This window comes from Mastomys coucha, unplaced genomic scaffold (genome assembly GCF_008632895.1).
Source record: "Mastomys coucha isolate ucsf_1 unplaced genomic scaffold, UCSF_Mcou_1 pScaffold9, whole genome shotgun sequence".
Lineage (NCBI taxonomy): Eukaryota > Metazoa > Chordata > Mammalia > Rodentia > Muridae > Mastomys > Mastomys coucha.
Window position 1 is genome coordinate 84,977,066 of NW_022196915.1, and position 13,180 is coordinate 84,990,245.

Here is a 13,180-nt window from a genome sequence, read left to right on the forward strand (position 1 = left end):
GTTTAGTGACAGCTAGTAACTCACATGAGAGTTCTTCGGGTTTCACTGGATGTTAGTAAACATGTTTTCTTATTACAGAGATAGTAATGGACAGGGCTTGGGTTGTTCTGGAAGTCGGTCAGGGGCTGGTGAAAGACTTTCCTTGCCTCTTAGTTATCAAGCTGTCAAACGCTCCTGGTAGGCCCTTACCTTTAATGGTGGACTAGACCTGGTCAGACTCTGCTAGGCTCCAATGCAAGAAGCACCTCTAGCCTTGCCTGCTGTTTGTTGCTAACATCTGTCCTGTTGGCTTTTCATCTCCTGCCCTTGCTCAGATGAGCTCCAGTATGCTAATAATTCCTTGCCACTCTTTGGAAAGGAAATTAACCGTCCAGCTCCCCCATTGCCTTGTTTATCTCTATGTGTACTGGGGTCTTTGAAAGGTTGTACTGTGGAATTTGTACTGTGAGTTGAATATTAATAGGATAAGAAGGAACAAGTTTCTCTTTTCCTCTAGAGCCTTAAACTGGAAGCCTAAGAAGGAAAGTCAGCTCAGGAGTGTAGGCCTAGAGGTCCTGGCTCTGCACTCGATTTCCTGTTAGTATGTCATGGTAACTGAGAGGTTACTTTATGACAGTTCATATTTATGTGCAGTGAGAAAGACCTTGGAGTCTTTTTCTGGACTTGTATGCTTTGTTTTGCTACAACCACTGAATTTAAGCCTTCTTTATGGCTTCTCCTTGAAGTGACAATAGGGGCTAGGAGGTGGCATTTAGCACAAGAAAAAAAAATCAAGCATTTTAAGTTCCTAAAAAGATGCTTCAATATGCTTCTTTAATACCTGAATATTACAAGTCCAGATATGTGTTTCTATAGTCTTCTGATTGTCTCAGGTTCTTATCTTCCATACAAACCAGGGAAAGGGTTTACAGATAAGGGTCTTAGGTTAGTATGTAAATGACACAAAGAGGAAGCTGAGATGAATAGGTTCACGTTGTGACATTTTTTTTGCTCTTTCTTTCAGCTGATTGATAGGTAAATCCAGGTGTATCTCTTTAATCATGGAATACTAGAGTTTGCACTCATAGGTCTAGCAACACTGGTGTAGAGTCTCTCAAAGTGTCTAGCAGCACTGGGGTAGTCCTAGCATCTTTGTAAATTACTTTTTTGTTGTTTTTTTTTGTTTTGTTTTGTTTTGTTGTTGTTGTTTTGTTTTTTGAGACAGGGTTTCTCTGTGTAGCCCTGGGTGTCCTGGAACTCACTCTGTAGACCAGGCTGGCCTCGAACTCAGAAATCCTCCTGTCTCTGCCTCCCAAGTGCTGGGATTAAAGGTGTGCGCCACCACTGCCTGGTGGATCTTTGCAAATTAAATGGACCACTTGAATGATCCTTTGTTAGAGCAACAGGCATGTCAACACTCACTACAGGAATCTATAAACATCAGTAGTCTCTCTAGTAACTGAAGGTGTGGCATCAACTTCTAGCCCCTGCAATCTGAATTCAGGTGGTTCAACACACAGCAAGGGGCTTCTACTGTGGGCCACAGGTGAGGCTGCCTAAACCTTATACTATAAATGAGAAAAGAGCATGATGGTGAAATTGAGTTAGTTTCCCAGCAACTTGCTTCGGTTTTTAAATCATGACTGATTAGAATTGTATTTTTTTCTGCTAGCTGTGATGAAACCCCAGCACTTGGGAGACAGAGGCAGGCACATCATTGCAAGTACAAGGCCAGCATAGTGTCTAACAAGTTCTCAGACAATGAGGACTATGTAGTCTTTTCTTACTATGTAGTAAGCTTCTGCACTATGTAGTAAACTTGCTATGCAGTAAGACCGTGTTTTTGGGAGGCAACAGATCAGCTGGAGAGAGAGAGAGAGAGAGAGAGAGAGAGAGAGAGAGAGAGAGAGAGAGAGAGAGAGAGGGCTCAGGTAGTAGAGCCTGATCTGCAAGACCAGAATTTGCTCTTCAGAAGTTGTGTTAAGAAGCCAGGCATGGGGTATGTATTTATAATCCCAGAAAGCATTTAATTTGCAAGTCAATGAGAGATCCATCACAAGCAATAAGGTAAGCAATACCTGGAAGACTGATGCCCAGGGTCCCCTTGCCTTCGCACATGTGTGCATGCCTGCCTGGATATTCATATGGACTCACATAAAAACCCTCCCTTCCCAAGGAATTAGGCTTTCTATATATTGTGTTGTATTGCTAGAAAAAATGTACTAAAATATAGTGTTACCACATTTTATTTATTACAGTGTTATTTATTACAGTGTTATTACTGTTCAAATATAATAATGGATTCAATAATCAATAAGTGTTACAAGTGAATTGTGATTAAATTTATTTCTACTAATAAATAAAGCATAAACTTTGTTTGCCAAAGCTCCTGAAGTTATTCAGTTTCTGAAAACTGTTTTCTGGTGATATTAACTGAATCTCTGTCATGTGTAACACATCTTCCCTAGTCCTAAGAAGAATGAAAAACTAGAATCTCAGGGACAACGTGGCATGCTAAGAGCTAACGTGGAATGCATACTCACACAGGACAATGACCTCTACATGGCCAGCAACTAACAGGCCACCTTTCTGTGCCTTATTCTCAGTTGTTTTCATCTATCTATCCCCACCCCCAGTTGCCATAGAAAAAAATATTATAGGGCATTCCTATTTACTCTCTCATGGTAATTCTTAGGCAGCCTTGAGACTGAGTCCATAATCAATATAATTCTTGTGATTCCCATATAGTAGACACAAAACCCTGAAGTTCCTGGGAAACTAAATGGGTTGCTCAAGGCCAAGCAAAAGCAAGGGTCAGACTGAGTCTGCAGTCTGCTCTGTTATTTGCCTTCTCGCTGAGTGCTTTGCGTGAAGAAGGGCTGTTTGAGCTTTCGATGAAAAAGCTGTAAAAACATTTTATTGTTATACCATTACAAAGAAGGGGAAAAAGAGACAACATATTTCACTCACCTAGTCTCACTTCCCAGCTAGTTGTTGATACAGACACAGCAGCATCTTCAGATGCGATGATGGCACAGCAATAGTCCTGTGCCCAGTAGATGTGATGGTTTTATTAACTGTACGAATGCTTTATGATGAGAATTCCATCCCTTCCATATCATACATTCTCACATTCCACCATCAACTCACTGTCTCTGGTTTTTCTTAGTTAGGCTTTGCTTTGGTTCTTAGAATCCATTTCTGACTTGCCTACATCTTTAATAGCATCAGCACTAAGCATTGCTGACTGCTTAGAATCTGTGCTCTGTACAACCTTGCTGAAGTACGGGAGTAAATGATTGCTTCCCTCAGGTGCAGGGACCCAAGTGTTAATGACACAGTAGGACACTCTGCTTGCCTGTTGTCCTCCCTTTTTTCTTTTGAGGTCCTTTGTTGTACTAAATATCATTATATCCCCACCTTAGATCATTTAGTTCCCAAATAAAAAGACCCAAAACCTTCACATTTGCTTTTTTTTGGTTTGGTTGGTTTTTTTTTTTTTTGTTGTTGTTGTTGTTTTGTTGTTTTGTTTTTTGAGACAGGGTTTCTCTATGTAGCCCTGGCTGTCCTGGAACTCACTCTGTAGACCAGGCTGGCCTCGAACTCAGAAATCCACCTGCCTCTGCCTCTCAAGTGCTGGGATTAAAGGCGTGCGCCACCACTGCCCGGCTCACATTTGCAATAAGCCGTAAAGCATAGAGCTGGGCAGACATCAACCCTCTCTGCTGTTTTGACTACTTTTCTGTTAGTAATCCTGAGATATCATTTGCCATGTTCAGCCTGGGCCACTCTTATTGGACAGGCCAGCCCTGTGGCCATGTGCTCACAATCCACCGACCCCATGGTAACTTCTTCCTCTTCCCTCTTCGCTCCCTTGTGGTACCTGCCTCAGACCCTGGGAAGCTCTGCCTATCTATGGGCTGTAGGCATCTTTATTACTCAGTCAAGGATAACTTGGGGGGCAAGGTCTATACAACAAAAGATGGTCTAGCTGAGGATCTGCTTGTCTTGGAGCAACCAGATCTTGGGGTACAGAATTTAGCATTAGGAGTAGCATCAGACCAACCCACTATAATTCTTGGTGGCTAGGCCTGGGTCTTTTTAGTTTCTAGTAGCATAACTAGTAATTGAAAGTCTAAGCCTGGGCCTCATACATATGCCTCTGTTAGTGGCATCCTGATTCCGTAAGTGTTGGGATAAAGGGAACAGGAAAGATGGGTACGGAAGAGAATTCCTTCAAACCTGTTCCATTCTTTTGAAGGTTAGAAAGTTCTAGAAGCCTTACCTGAATCAAGCTATATTCTACTCAGTGTTCTCAACACAAAAAAACAAAACAGAGCAATTTGTTCATCTCAAAGAGCCAGTGAGGTGGAGACAGAATTTAAACCTACTGTTACCGTTGCATCACTCAGAGTGTGCAGCAGGATGCGTAAAGCATCGGTCAGGATCAGGAAGGAGGGAGAGGAAACCTCTGCCAGTAAAGGCATCCATGACAGCAGCCAGACACTACTGTGATGAGCGAACTAGAGAAAACCCAGAATTCCAGATCTCCATAGTGACTTCCCTTATGTGATTACTTTCATTTGATGTATGTGGCCTCCCTCCACCAATCGTGGGTAAAATTATTCTAGCCAAACCTCACTTCAATTCTGGTATGAGAACACATTTTGAAAGAGATTAAGAATAAAATATGGTAACTTTTAAACTAAATACTTTGATAGCTCTTATCTATGGTAAAATATAGTTTATCAGTTATTTTCAATAATTCTTCACATAGCATGTATAATTAACTTTACTTAGTCAAATAGAGGCACAAAATAAGCAATATTGGTCTCTATAAAATCTGTCCAAATACTATTCAATTAACTGCAGAAACTTTTAATATTATCATGGAGATGACACAGATAATAAAATAAGTATTTTATTACATTATATTTTGTTATTTATTATATAATTTATAAATTATAAATTACATATAATAAAATTGTGATATATAAATATATGATATGACATAAATATTTTATTATTATATTTTGTTACTTATAATATAAATTACAAATTATATACAGTAAAATTTATAATATTAAAACATATTTTATTATATGTGTCATCTCCATGATAATATTAGAAGTTTCTGCAGTTAATTCAATAGTATTTGGGCAGAATTTATAGAGACTAATTTTGCTCATTTTGTGCATTTCTATATATCATACATTTAATATATAATATATTAATAATATAGCATATCATATATAATATATTATACAATTAATTATAACATGTATACATTAATTAATAATACATTAGTATTAATATTAATCACTAACCTGTATAATAGTAATGATTTAATAAATGTATTATATATTATAAATATAATATGTAATATTTATATTAGGGAATATGTTTTAATTATATGTGTATATTATTATATATTGCATGTGCTATATGTTATATACAGTATATGTAGTATATAATGACTATATATTATTATATATAATAAATTATATATAGTGATGGACCTGCTGGAGTTCCTTTTTAATAGCTGACATACTGGTATTCTCTAATATCTCCCAATAAAATGGTGGAGGAGGTGGCTCTAGGATGGGAGGGGGTGGGTGGTAAATAAAATCAGAGGAAAGAACTCTGTCAATTAATTGCAATGCCACTTCCCACCATACCCCTTAAGGCCAGCCTAATACACAGTGGATCACAAACAACTGATCACTTTGGAAAATAAATGCCACCATTATAGTGACTACCATCAGTAATCATGCATGGCAACCCACAGACACTACCCCTTAGTGAGTACATGTTTTTATCTAATAGTCCCAATTCCAACCCCACCAGTGGCGGTTAAAAGAAGAGTCAAAATCTGAACCATAAGGGTTAGGACCCGGATCTACAATTTTTCAGGTGTGTGGGAAATTTGCATAATATCCTGAGCCTTCAATTCTCCATGTGTGACCAAAGGTTCAAAAACACCTGCATCACTGGATGATTATGACAATTTGTCAAGTCAATGTTTATAAAGAATTTACAAAAAGATGCTTGGTGTGCAATAAGTAAATGTAAGATGCACATTTAAAAGGAAGGAGACATGCACATGGAAGCCGAGGGTGACAAAACATTGTCCCGGCACTCCTAAAGTGGCTAAGTTCACAGTTGACTGTAGAAGACACCGATGCCTGTGCTCCTAGGCACTGGCTGGCACAGCACGTGACCTACAATGATGACCCATGATCTAAAAACACTGAAAACGTGAGGTGAGCTCCTATTTGTAAGGATAATGATGTGGTATTTGAATAAAATCAAGTTTGGTCTTTTCCTCAAGGTTATCTTGGTTTCTTAACCACTGTCTTCTAATCCCTTAGGTTCATCCAGCATCACTATGAGAATTGTCATGAAAACTTGCAACAATGATCACAGGTTATGATTACCCTAAGACATTTCTCTTTGTATTTTATTTGTTATTTTAAGGGCCCCTCCCAAGCAAATTTCTCATTTCAAGGTTCTGTTTCAGCACGATTACTAAAATCACTCACTGAACTCCTGTTACAAAGGCGTGCATGACAGTGGTAATCCATACTTGAAGCTTATCCATCGTGTTCCTGGGAGTGTTCGCCATGCAGGAAGTCTATCGAAAAACATGGTGATGCTGAGCATCGTGTTCTACTGGCTCACACTGCTAAGGCAAGGACTTTAGGAGTGTTGGAAGAATTTTCAATCTGGGAGGAAGGTGAGACACATTTTCTCTGGTTGACTGATGATTCGTGTCTGAGAAAATCAAATAGCCTAAAAGTAAAGAATAGAAAGTTCTGAGGAGTAATAATTTCAAGACGAAGTTGAGCAAGAGACAGATCATAGAGAGGTCATAAAGCACACTGCTTTATATTTTTCCCAAAGTGAACATACGTCAATTTCCATGACATGGGAGGTGGAGTAAAATTTCTGACATCTGATTGACTAATAATTATATCATTAGTATTATTTGATCTTTCTATATTTTACACAAGGTTTAAAGTACATCAAGCAACTTGGGAGAGACCAAGACATTAAAACTGTTGGGAAATAAAAAAAAGTTAAAGGATTGTGGGATTTGTAACTGGGAGAATAGAACAATTATGGATAATTGAAGCTTTTCCAGCCCTGTGGAATGCTGTTTGTTGAGGAACTGAGTCGTTGGTCTTTGTTACCATAGAAATCAGAAAGAGAAATGGCCTGAAGTTCTGTTAAGAAATCTTATACTTACATAGCCGAAAGAACATCTTCATTAAGCCAGAGAACTTACCAGTTGTGAATCTTTGCTCCAGGAAATCTGGACAAACTGGAGAAATAAGCCTTAGGGAATCTGGTGTTAGGTGGGAAGAGGAGGCTTACCTGGGATTCTTCATGGTCTCATCTGGTACTTAGGTTCCATGATTACATAAACAAGAATTTGTCCACAAAGCAGGAAAGGGAGCAGACAGCACAAGCGGGCACTTAGCAATGCAGTTGCTGGTCACAAGCAAAGCCCAGCATGTGCTGCTTTAAGGTAGGGTTACGATGTGTAGCTGCAGTCTTATAAATGCCTTGCAAGGCTGGTCGGGCACTCAGCAAAGACTTATGGGGGCTTGTGATCATCCTGACTGCATATGTATACTGTCCTAAACACAATCCATTGTATAATAAATAAATTCATAGGATGGATTTGTCAGAAATGGACAGTCTACGGTGGTGAAACTAAAGGCTACCAAGATTTCATGCGAGAGAGCTGTTAATGTATCTCTCAGTATTTTCATTTTTAAAAGATTTATTTTGTTATCTTTAAATTATGTATATGTGTGCATAGTAGGGGTGTGCTTGTCAGAGATGTTGGATCCCCCAGAACTGGAGTTGCAGCCAGTTGTGAACCATCAGACGTGAGTGCTGGGAATCGAACTCAAGTCCTCTGAAAGTGTAGAATCTCTTCTTGACCACGGAGGCGTCACCCCAACCCCAAGGTCTTTATTTTTAAAAGTTTACATTCTGTTATGGTTTGAAGTCTGAAATCCCTGCCCCCCCCAAGTTAATATGTTTGAACCTTTGATCCCTATCTTGTAGTATTGTTTTGGGAGGTCACAGAACCTTTGGGGCATAGTGACTAGCTAGCTGATATGGGCCTCTTGGCCAGGCCTTGAGGTTCCATCTGCCTCTGATTCCTGATCTGTCATGATACAAGGTGATGCTTCCACAAGCACCCAGCATCACTGATGGAGCTACCCACACACCAGGCCTTCCCCATCATGATGTACTGTGTGCCCTAGGGACTGTGAGCCCAATATTCTTTCCCCGTAAGTTACTTCTGTTGGGCGTCCTATCACAATGACGAAAGAGGTAACTAATATACTTCGCCTACTGCCAGAATTAGACAGTGCTCACACAATGGATATGACTGCATCTATACATGGTGAATGGAGAGTTTGGGATCAACAGAGAATTCAGTGTACTCCAATAAGGAAAACCAGGATGCGGGTCCAGGATGTGACTGTGAATTTTGTAACTCGGTATCTGGAGATCTTAAAGATTTGCTTCTTTTCCTGACACAGAGAAAAATCTCTTCTATAACAAAAGTAATTAAATCTGGAATCAAAATAGGCATGCTGCTTCATGACAGGTAAACTCCCAATTGTCTCAACAATTGACTTTCTCATTATACGTGGCTGCTAGTTCAGTCCCTATGAACGGATACTGTGCAACCTTCTCATGACTAATAGATCATCCAGTGACACTCGGTGTTAGGGACCTGAATCTACAGGGTCCCTATTCTTGCTTATTGTTTGTATTGTGGTGAATGCCAACAGATAGAGATCTGCTGAGCAGCTTTCTCTTTCTCTGAACTCCCCAGGTAAGCTGAAACAAAAAATATGATTTCAAAGGATTTCAAATACACTTATTTATTTATTTTGTGTGCACACACTTGGAGATGAGAAGACAACATGTGAGAGTTGGTTCTCTCTTTTTATTACATGGGGGATAGAAATGAGACTTGGGTCTTCAGGTTTGTTGGCAAGTTCCTACCCACTGAGACATCTCAATGGCCTCAAAACATGGTTTTAAATACATTTATTAAAGCCATTCTCTTTTCCCCAGTCTCTCACACACAAGAGTTTCCACACTGCTTCGGATGGCAGAGAATACCGTGCTAAGCCTTGCAGGAAGGAGGTAATGAGTGGCCCCGAGGCCATACAGCAAGGATAATTTTCATAGGAGAATAGTAGTGGTGATGACTCACAAGTTCAATAACCACATTTATCAGACACGTTGTACGTCAATCGCTTTGAGACACACTAACCCTTGTACTCACTTGGACATACATTAGCAGTTTCCTGCATTGCTTTCCAAGACCCCAGCACAATGGCTTTGTCTAAATGACTGGAAATGATACCATAAAACTCTATGGATATACTTGTATTGGTTTTAGATAGCAATGGATTTCCTGATTCTTCTACCGGGGCTCTGGTGAATCTCACCAGCACACTACCTCTAGCTATGACCTTATCAGATTTCAGAAGCTGAGCAGGCTTTGTCTGGGGCCGTCTGTACGTGGCAGTGGTCCAAGGCAAACCAGGTGCTACAGGAAGTGGACTTGGTGATTCAGTCAGGTGCATTCTTTCTTATGATTCAGGCTGACCCACTCACTAATCACCGTGAGTGGGCATTCTGCTTTCGGGGGTGCTCATGAATAAGATGTATGGTAAAGGTCTTAATCATTTGTGCTGACAGAGGGCATTCATGGAGATTTGCTCTATCTTATGTTGTCAGAATTGCAACAGAAAGGATCAGTTCTGGTGTAGCAATAAATGCTGAAGGTAATACCCCTTTAGGTATGCTATATGCTTCATTTCCTATCTTTGGTCAACACAGCAGGATGGGATACGTTACTAGGCACCCAAGGCATTTTACTTCGGAGCTAAATTTACATTTGGCTGTACATGTAGTTTTTAAAAGAAATTGTTAAATTTTTGGACATTAAAGTAATATATATTTGTGCATTTCTACCTCTGTGCATCTATCTATCTATGAAACCATGGCTTATTTCATCTGTGTATGTTTTCCCTGAAGGCTTTTAAGACTAGCAAACTGAAGCAACAGCATAATAGATCAGAAACTGAAGCAAGAAGTAATTGCTACCAAGAAAGAAAGGCAGATGGGAGCTGAGGAGTCTGTACTTGCTAAAGTACCTAAGATTGTGTGTTAAAGCTAGCATACAATCCTAATTATAATAAAAGTATTTATCTTGGTTCAGAAGAGAGAGCAGAATAGTTAAGCTCTTATACTTCTGCCATGACGCAGATCTAGATTTGTTTCAAGTCTATGCTACCTTAAGTAAATTGCAAGAGAGGGAGGGAGGGAAGGGAAGGAGGAAGGAAGAGGGGGGAGGGAGTCTGGGAAATGAACAGTAGGCTGGCATCTACCCTCTAAAGACTACTCATATTAAGGGGAATAGCCTACGTGGCACGTTCAGCATGACGCCTGGCACATAATGATGTTTATCAAATGCTAACTCTTTCCGACATAAAAAGTATTATTGTATTAATTCCTATATATTTAAGGTAGACTAGTAAAATGCTTTACAACAAATTTATTGAGCACAGTTGCTTTTAGAACTGTAAGGCTTTTTGGTGTTTAGTGGGGACTTAAATTTCAGTCAGTGGAGTAGACTTTATCATTCTTACCCATTTCTTGCTAGGCTATAGGACAGGATTCCCCCAAGGACACCCTCTCTACCTCCATGGCTTTTGCCAAGAGGTAGCAGTTTCTCAGGCCTTGATTACCCTCACTCTATTCAGTTTTTCAAAGGTGATATTTATATTTCCTAGTGATTTTCATAGCCAATATGAGAATGAAGTTACACTCTGGTTCTTAGAAGCAGTTTGGTTGTGTAGGAAAGCGTTCTGGCTTGACCCGGCTCTGTAGCATTTGGGAAAGCTGTTGGCTTGGCTTGGCTTTGCGTCTCTGTTCAGAGTCTGGAGAAAATAAAATCTTCCCAAGGTATTTGACAAAGACCTTGTACAACCTGCTTGGCTCCTCACTTAATTCCTGGTCCATTCTTCCTGGTGCAGAGCATCTCCAGGTTCCCTGCCAGAGGACAGACACCAACTTGTCAGGGTGAGACTTTGATCCCACAATGTAAGTGGCTCCTTCGCAATCGCTCAAGGCAAGATTCTCCATTGTTCCTGACTTGAGATCACAACCATCTACCAAAGCTACACACAAGGAGGTTGGTGTTAGCTTCAGGAAGGGAGGGAGCACATCTTGGTCCTTTCTAAAAAGTGGTTTGTGACACTAAATGAGACTGGGAAATGTCTCATGTTCAGTACTGGTCATTTCAGAAAAACATTTACTATAAATAAAATAATAATAAAAATGTAAAGATTGTTAATGTCAAAAGCAACTCATTCAGACTATGTGCGGGAATACTTTACAAAAGAAAATTTCAAAGGAGATACAGACGTATGAAGAAATGTTTAATCTTATTAAGCATGTGTTAAAAGGAAGTTAAACATTAACAAACACCTTTTAGGTAGAGAATTAAGAAGAAGCTGTCAAAAACAATATCTGTTTTGCAAAGATACAATTAAGGAGAGAGATGACCTGATAGCTGGAGGATGAAGCTTTCAATCAGCATAGCTTTTTAGAAGTACGATTTAGAAGTATATGTCAAGAGTTGAAAAAGATTTCATGTTCTTTGACCCTATGGTATAGTAGGCTCTGTTTCTTAATGGTTCCTATTGAGGCTGCTCAAGATTTTTATTAAAAATTATATACAAATGTGACAAAAAAAATTTGGAATTAGAAAATACAAAACTTTAAATGAAGTGTTTTCAACATTTAAAACGGAAAGAAATACTCCTAAGATTTTAGGCACTGTACGGCATCTTACTGTGTTTCGTTATTAACGCATGCATAGTATACAGCTATTTATGATATCTCTTGCACATCTCCATGAGGAGGGCCTCTGGTCCTTTCAAACATGACCTTGCCATATCCCTGAGCCCATTTTTCTTTTATTCTCTGTCATCCTTGTTTGTTTGTCTGCATGATCTTTGAGACAGGTCTTACTGCAAATTCTAGGCTGTCCTGGAAACTATTTACGTAGACTAAACTTGAAGCTGTGAGCCTTCCGTTACAATCTGCTGAGTACTAAAACTAGGGACAAGTGCCAGCACCCTGGTCTTAAAAAACATTTCTATTATTGCTGAACACTTTTGGGTCTGTATTCCATAGAACAATTAGAGTAATTTTCTTCAGTGCCTTTTAGAATCCAAAACAATTTTTTTTTAATTTTATACATCTATCATAAACCCATCCTTGTTGAATAAAATATCCAATTACTTTGGAAATTTGATTGTTTTAATTTTTTTATTTATATCTGTTTTTACTTAAATTTTCCAAAGTGAGATTCCCCCCCCCCCAACTTATTATCAGGAAATAAGTACAATAAATATTCCCCTTTTCTGCTTTAACTTGGCAATAGCTAGTGTTTGAGGACTGAGTGAATTGTCCAGCTGTCTCTGCGTTTCAGTTTGGGCTACTCAGTAGGAAGTTGAGCCAGCTTTAGAGAAGGCTTCGCTTCTCCTTTCCAATCATTTCCTCTTTTCTTTTCTTTTGATTACATTATTGAAGATACTTTCTACACTTCAGAATCTGGATCAATAACATGCTGGCAGGCTGGTCACCTGCCCATCCTTTCAACATCGTACCATGATTGCTATGACGACGAGAACCATGACCACTCCAATGATTTTTTTCGTTTATGGTCAGTCTATTTCTGTCTTCTCCATTTCTTTTAAAACAAGAAATCCCATTCTAAGATCAGGATAGCTGTTCAGGGTGGAAGAAAACTGACATCTACAGGGTGGGCCGAGTCCTAGGAATCTGACCAAGTCACTATACATTTGCTATACCTTTACATCCTTAAAAAAACCTGTCTGCGGAGCCATTACAACTCCATGAGACGACAAAGAAGCAGACTGCGTGTTTCAGAAACCGAAGAGCGCACAGTCAGTATGAGGCACAGTACGCTGTGGTTTTCTTCCTAGCAGTTGGTGATTTCTGCGTCTACCTGCCCGCACCCAGTTCAGAAAGAATTTGAAGCAGAGTACGTGGTCACTAATCTCTGTTTTGCTGCTACATTTAGTAAGCCCGAGAGACAGAGGAGTTAGTGTCAGCTATAAGTAGA

At 39.4% G+C, this 13,180-nt stretch overlaps 1 long non-coding RNA gene across 2 annotated transcripts; it reads left to right on the top strand.

Annotated features, from left to right (window-relative positions):
• The first annotated feature begins 4,293 nt into the window (after positions 1–4,293).
• LOC116085097 lies at positions 4,294–12,751 on the top strand. Of its 2 annotated transcripts, XR_004116417.1 has the most exons (5): positions 4,294–4,631; positions 6,351–6,405; positions 6,500–6,715; positions 11,061–11,218; positions 12,625–12,751. It is a non-coding gene; the product is annotated as an uncharacterized LOC116085097 (long non-coding RNA). The 2 variants fall into 2 exon arrangements; XR_004116418.1 differs by lacking the exon at positions 12,625–12,751 and having other exon boundaries at positions 11,061–11,367.
• Positions 12,752–13,180: the final 429 nt, after the last annotated feature.